Source organism: Herpailurus yagouaroundi, unplaced genomic scaffold (genome assembly GCF_014898765.1).
Source record: "Herpailurus yagouaroundi ecotype Mexico unplaced genomic scaffold, PumYag 28, whole genome shotgun sequence".
Classification (NCBI taxonomy): Eukaryota; Metazoa; Chordata; class Mammalia; order Carnivora; family Felidae; genus Herpailurus; species Herpailurus yagouaroundi.
In genome coordinates, this window is record NW_024412376.1 from 86,789,611 (window position 1) to 86,797,453 (window position 7,843).

General features: G+C 39.4%; 1 pseudogene; it reads left to right on the forward strand.

Annotated features, from left to right (window-relative positions):
- The first annotated feature begins 651 nt into the window (after nt 1-651).
- LOC121038425 (josephin-1-like) lies at nt 652-1,306 on the forward strand (annotated as a pseudogene).
- The last annotated feature ends 6,537 nt before the right edge of the window (nt 1,307-7,843 follow it).

Here is a 7,843-nt window from a genome sequence, read left to right on the forward strand (position 1 = left end):
CTGAGCCATCAGCCCAGAGCCCGACGCGGGGCTCGAACTCACAGACCGCGAGATCGTGACCTGGCTGAAGTCGGACGCTTAACCGACTGCGCCACCCAGGCGCCCCATAAATTGTGATATTTTTGAAAGGTAGAGTGGGAGAATCATTTTCTATGATCTTTTAATGTTTTAAGCATTTTAATTTTTTTCATGTTTATTTATTTTTGAGAGAGAGGGAGGGAGAGTGAGAACATGAGGGGCAGAGAGACAGGGGGACGTGGAATCTGAAGCAGGGTCTGTGCTGACAGCAATGAGCCCAATGTGAGGTTCAAACTCACAACCCATGAGATCATGACTGGAGCCACCCAGGAGCCCACAGATTTTCTTTAATTTTTTTTTTTTTTTTTTAAATCTGCAGTTTGACATTGGTGGCAAAGCATACCAATCCAATAGTGATCTTTCTATTAAAAAGAGAAGTTGATTTTTTTGTGTGTCCTTTTTGATTCCAGCCTTTTCTCCCCGTGACAAAGCATAAATCATGGATGCCAGAAAATAAGGTAGATCTCAGGAATCCTGAAAAGGCTGAGAAGCTTACATTCTTCCTCTGGAGGAAAGGGCAGGGGTTTTCAGCCCTCTCTGGAAACAAAAGTGAAAACATGAGTTACACGAGCCATGGAAAGGAGACAATCTGAATCCGAATCTGAATCTTTGGAGCTGCCCCAAGCAGCATCCCCACAAATCTACCGTGAAAACACAGCACAGGGACCTTCGTGCCTTTCATGCCTTCTGTAACAACTTCAAGGACAGCAATGCCTTTGCCCAGGAAATGCTGCAAGAGATTCTCCAGAGGTTGTCTCTGAACACCACAGTGATCCCCCCGCCGCGAGCAGGACATGCTGGGAAATGTAAACTAGGACGTGAACGTCATTATGGCGGCAGTTCAAGCCAAAGCCTATGATGCTGTCCGGTGGGACGAGCGCAGTGACGTCAGTGCCATTGCTCTCGCTAAAATCATGGGATTCATTGTGCATCTGCCCTCCAACAGGTGCTTCTCACTGAAGTTGCCTCTCAACAGGCAGCACTGGATCTGTGTTTGAGAGGTGTTTGAGAGGTGAGAGGTGCCTATTATAACCTCAAGTCCAAACTGAAGATGCCCAAGTGGACTGGAGGCAAGAGCGAGCTCGGGACATTTCTAAAATATCACTTGTGAAGAAAGAACTGTGAACTCCTGCTGGTGGTGCCAGAGGAGGTGGGGGCCCATTAGAGTTGGAGGAGGGCTGATGTGGAAAGCAGTTCTACCCAACCTGCCCTCACCTCAGCCCCCTAAATCCCCTGTAATGTGCCCTGTTCTATACAGTGGGTCTGCCCTTGCCATGTTCCCAAACACAGAAAATGTGGGAGGAAAAACACAAGAGCTTACAGGTGAGGCAGTCATATGCCAGGGAACTAGGATTACAGAATTTGTCATTATAAATAATGGAAACAAAACAAAGGGAATATGAACAAATGGAACAGAAAAAGTTAGTGTCTTGACTAGCTTCAGACACAAATCCAGGTGCTGAAACAGTGACTGCAGAAAAAGCTATGTTTTATCACCTCTAAGCTGTTTTAGTGTGTGTGATTTTACTTTTCATACAGAGTAATACGTATGGCCAACAGCACCTCCAAGGTTATATTCTTCCAGCCAAGTGACCACAACGACACTGATTCTTGCTCAGTAATTCCCATAATAAAAGTCTCCTTTAAATGCACACCATCTAGCAATTGAACCAATTGCTATGGTCTGGGAAACAGAATACTTGTCCAGGTGTGGCTCACATGCCCAACCCTCAAATAGACATGGGGTCAAGCTTTTCTGAATCACACTGGCTCAACATGACTGAGGCTGCAGAAGTTATTCACTAAGAGAAAATCAGGATGATATTATGGGAAGAAGTAGAATGTATGCTAGGTGGGCTACAGATACGGAAGTGGGGATTCCAGAGACAATCGGGATACTGAGAATGAGGAAAGGACCAGAGGAATTTGAAGAATGAGAGATGGATCCTTCTGGGATTTCTGAATATAAGTCTGAAAGTAAGATAAAATACATATTCCTGATCTCCACCAAGGTCTACTGAATCTGAACCAGGAATGCTAGGGGTGTATCCTGTCAATGTGTTTAAAGATAAAGTGATTTTTTTTTTCCAGCACCATAAAGTTTGAGAACCACTGGGTTAAAATTACAGCCATGAGAAGGCCTCAGTCTCTCAGTAATTCAGTGTGTAGAATTTCCCTGAGCTGTGAATTTGTATGATTTTTTTTTTATGTTGCTTATTATCTGGAAGGAAAAAAAAGAGGACAAAACAGACCTACTACATAATACTGAAAGGTTTTTAAATATTGGTACTTCTATTAGTGCTTTTGTATGTAGAGAAAAAGCAACCAAAATCTATTTAATATCAGAAATACATCTTAGATATTTTGTTTGCACCTCCAACCTCTCAGAAGATTTTCCCCACAGAGTAGCTTCCAGCAGATGAATTGAGTTTTTGAAATAGGGGTAAAAATTTAAAAATGAATACCCATGAGTGTCTTTGAACATGAATAAATTGCAAGATTTTGCTTTAACTCTGAATTTCTTACTCTGCTTAGACTGGAGTTAAGTGTTTAGTGCTCCCTCAGTGTCAAGTGTGTTGCAAATCCTAGATGTTTTATTGCAAAAACAGCTCATCATTGGTTACTGCGAAATCTGTTGAGATTTAGCCACCAGGTGTCAGTAAGACTTGCAAAACAATAGGTTTTTGCAAAGTTCAGGGATTTTGTGCATTCAGTCTCTAGGAACAAATTAATACAGTCTTTGGTTATATCTTTTTTTTTTTCTTTCCAGGGAAAGAGATGCAATCCATTGACAGACCCACCGAACACAGCCAGAGTTTAAGTCTTTTATTCTCCTCCGATATGTCAGGGTCTTGCTTCACCACACTTTCCGAATATGGGCTGGGCTTTAAATTTCCAAGAACTGAGTACTTCAAGACCCAAAGTGAGTGAGGTAGTTTAGCCCAACCAGAAGGAAAAGGATACATCTGAGGAAGGTGATAAGTAGACAAGGTATCTTGCCAGTTAGTTACTGTAAACTCCATGAAATATCAATTAACAAGGAAGCTCTGAAAAAGGTGAGTACTCTTAGACTATTTATAATATTGACAAAAGCAATATGCTAGGACAGTTGTGAAACTTGAATAAAATGAAGTCTTTTTAAAACTATTCATCCAAACTTTTGTATTAGCATTCTCACTTATTAATATTGTTATAGTTGCTATTATTATTGTCTTTGGCATTATTTTTCCTTTTCTGTTATTGCTTATAAAACTTAAATACAGGGGCTCCTGGATGGCTCAGTCAGTTAAGTGTCCGACTTAGGCTCAGATCATGATCTCTCAGTCCGTGGGTTCGAGCCCTGCGTGGGGCTCTGTGCTGTCAGTTCAGATCCTGGAGCCTGCTTTGGATTCTGTGTCTCCCTCTCTCTCTTCCCCTCCTCCATTCATGCTCTATCTGTCTCTCTCTCTCTCAAAAAATGAATAAAAGATAAAAAAAAAACTTAAATGCAAATTCATTTGTCCCTTGGGCCAAGCAACCTGAACACCTGACTTTATTTTTCCTATTTCATATAGACCTTGAATTAAAATTGAAATGAAAATTTTCACAGTATATCATATCAGTGATACCATTCCCAAGATGTATTCTATTTCCTATTGTTCTGGGTAGAGATGAGATTTTTGTGAAATGTATTTGCTGTCACCTTCTTGAGAATTACTCTAATAGTCACTGTGTTCTGGTAAATCCTTTGGTTTAATTCCAATTTCACTCTGTTTCCTCAGAGGCAGACATTTCAAGCACTTGGTGTAGCCAGCCTATCTAGTTAAAGTCTGAGCAAGGTCACATAGTCTGTTGACTCATATGGCAATTCCTGTGTAGAACACAAAATTCTACATCATCTTTGAATCAAATCCAATAGAGCAAGATCCCAGCTGTCCTAGTATCTGTTGAAAGCATGAAACTGACCTAGTTTAAATTATTTCACCGAGTTATTTTAGAGAGTCTTTTAAGACTGCAAGAATAATACAAATTTATTTTAGAAAATTTGACAGATGAAAATACTGAAATGAAAAAGAAAAGCAACTATTAATATTTTGATCTATAAGTCTCAAGATTTTGTTTTGTTATCTTGTTTCACTGTCTACAGTATTTAAAAAAGCAGGAGAATAAACTGCTAATTTTGTACCAGAAATTACCTATTTCTGAATGAATGGAAAGACTTTATAGAGTGTCTTTTCTCCAGATAATAAATGGTAAGCTACAATGGCCAGATTGTATTGTTCCTATGCCTTGGCAGGGTGAAGCCCCTGACAGCTACTGGCAGACATAAAGCACTAACATACATCTTTTTTCCTCCTTCAAATACAACACATTTCTAGAAATTGAAGTAGGAAAGAATTATTGCATAAAAAGTGGTTATGTGGCTGGGAGAAGGATTTAAACAGCTTTGAATGCTCTATAAACTAGGTTTGGTATTATAAGGGTGTGACTTATTTCTCTCTGCTTACAAAAAAGTCTGGGTCTGTAGGGAGTGAGTGATTACAATACTGCTGAGCATCATGCTTTTTCTTCATGTGCACCTGCTGTTTTGCCTGAAGCCTTCATCAGAACTTTGGTTGGTGGGCATTCTATTGATATTTGACAAATTAAAAAAAATAGTTCCAGTATTTTTAAATCTCTCCACATCACCTTTTATTTTGTGTTGTGTTTCAGTGAGAATGTGAAGAGAGGTTAATCAGGCATCACTAACTTTCTGCCATTTAACTTGGAAGGCCCTCTTTACCGTCACTGTAGATGTTCCCATTCTGAGTCATTAGTGGGAACTTTTCCTTTTATTGTTTTTCAGTATGAGTCAGTGAGATGCATTTCTAGTGCCTATCACTGGGCCCAGGACAGAGCAGAAACTGAAAAAATATTGAAAGAGGCAATAAAATATTTTTTTAGGAGATAGCAATCTGTTGCCAGATATTAATAATACAAAAGAAGTCATATTTTTCATCTGTCATGTTTCATCAATTTAGTTGGGACATCTGGTAGATATAATCCAAGGCAGACACTGTTAATATATATAAGTGGCAAGACGCATGGACAAATCTGAATGATAAATATTGGACAGATTTGTAACAAGACAATATGGAACATTTAGATTATATACAACATAAATACAGTTCCATTTGGGGCAATGAATAATAATAGAACAAGAACTCAATGTTTGGTAGGAGTGGGTGAACAGAACCTCAGTTGACAAAAAGTGATATTGTCAAGAAGGAAACCAAACTTTGATAGTGTGTAGAGGAGAAATTGGATCACAAATTGAACTTTGGTTATACTCAAACTGTGAAGTTGGAACATGACCTGGGAATGTCACTAGATTTATCACTTTTGATGGTTTTCAGATTGCTTAGGCAGCCAGGATGCCCTTTTAAACTCTCCATCTGACTGACTGTCTGCATCCTTTCCTACAGAGCACAGGACTCTGCTACAGTGATCCCTGCATTTATCATGTTCAGATGTGTCTATTTCAATGTGTTTTTCTGAAACTAGAGCAGAAAACCATGTGGAGATTGCAGCTGGTACCTGATGCAGTACCTCATCTCATGGTATAAGATAATCTTCAAGAGAACATTGCTCAGACTCCCATGTACACAAAGAGAAAACATTCCCCAGGGAGGATTATCTAGCTCATGGCATGACTATCTAGTTGAATATTTTTCCAAAGTGATATGTAACTTCTAAAAAGCCCCACAAATATCATAAAATATTACAAATAGCATACAAGTCACTTTCAAGAGAACTTGTAACTATTATTAGGACATTTTGTTATTAAAAATACTTAGATTTGAAATATTATTTCAGAAGGAATTACTTTGTGTGTTAACATCATCCGTAGCTATAGGCATGACAGAAACACATTTCTATCCTAATGTGTTTGGGTTCTAAAATGTATTTGTGACTTTGGCTCTATAGAATATAATTGTGACTTACTGTTTTTCTCATTCATTTGCTAAATATTTGCTCAGCACTTCTACCTTTAAACAAGTCTACTATACTCCATAGAAGATACAAAAATGTTTAACCCACAAAAATAAATAGACCCTCTAGGTGCTTAGAAGACCAAGAGAGAACACAAAAAAATCACAAAAATCTTCATTTTTTCTGTTGATTTATTGAGAGAGAGAGAGAGAGAGAGAGCGAGCATAAGCAGGGGAGAGCAGAGAGAGAGGGAGAGAAAGAATCCCAAGCAGGCTCTGCACTGTCAGCGCAAAGCCCGACATGGAGCTCAAACTCATGAACCGTGAAATCATGACCTGAGCCAAAATCAAGAGTCGGACACTTAACCAACCGAGCCATCCAGATGCCCCACAAATCTTTATAATATAAGATATAAAAAAGCAGTATGTTCCCTGAGGAAAGTGCAAATCAGTTATTCTCAGTTGGGACAGAAGAATTGGTGGAACTTTCTAAATACTTTTCTTGTAAAATCAGATTAAATTCCTTAAAATATGATGAATTTGAAATCAAGCCAATAATTAATTGAAGTTGAATACCAGTAAACATAGAAGTTCTAAGTAGTGAAGCATATGCATGTATATTTAATTGGCAAAAGTTACCTGATTAAAAATCTGTCAATCATGGTAATACGAATGGCTGACTCAGTCACCTGAGTGATTGATATGGCATTCAATGAAAAGTATTGTTATTAAAATGACTGGTAAAAGAATCAACTATAAATAAATCAATTTGTTGGCTGGGGATAGACTGTCTCAAATTTATATAAGTAAGAATCTCTGTTTTATAAGTTTATTTTGTATAACAACTAAATTTCTGCCAATGTGGTGGAAACATAATTTTATTTAAGATATAACCTACCCTTCCTCTTTTTCCAAGTTACTGCTAAGTTCTGGGAAATCTCACATAGCACAAGGCATTGGAGAGATTCATTAGGTCCTCAGTATCCCCATTCTGTATGGGCTAGATCCATTGTTTTGTCTACACCCATTTACCAATCCATATATGTTTCCACAAAGGGACTTTTCATTCCTCTCTGCCTTACCCTGTGGCTCTGCCTCCTATAGTCCCATGCCATATTGCTAAGAACAAGTATCATGCTGCTATTTCCATTCAAAAATAAGGTACAGAAATCCCTGGAAGGCTATCTAAGGGCTTGCCTTTTCTCTCCACTTCCATGGTGTTATCTGGAAAACAAGGCTCAGGCTCTCTTTGTCTGCGAGGGAACCACCCATTTACTATCCTGACCTCATCATGTGCCATTACCAACTTGCCTCTTTTCCAATAGAACATTTTCTATTTGGAGTGAGAGTGAAGATTCTCTTCTTCAATCTACCCCTTTTAAATATTAATTGTAGGGGTGCCTGGGTGGCTCAGGTGGTTAAGCGTCAGACTCTTGATTTCAGCTCAGACCATGATCTCATGGTTTGTGGGATCAAGCCCTGTGTCAGGCTCTGGGATGACAGCACAGAGCCTGCTTGAGATTCTCTCTCTTCCTCTCTGACTGTGTCCCTTCCCTGCTCTCTATCTCTCTCACTCAAAATAAATAAGGAAATATTTTGCATACTAATTGTATACGTAGCATTTCTCCATTTACTGAGGGAATTATGCTGTTAGAAAATAGGTAGAGCGGGGCGCCTGGGTGGCGCAGTCGGTTAAGCGTCCGACTTCAGCCAGGTCACGATCTCACGGTCCGCGAGTTCGAGCCCCGCGTCGGGCTCTGGGCTGATGGCTCAGAGCCTGGAGCCTGTTTCCGATTCTGTGTCTCCCTCTCTCT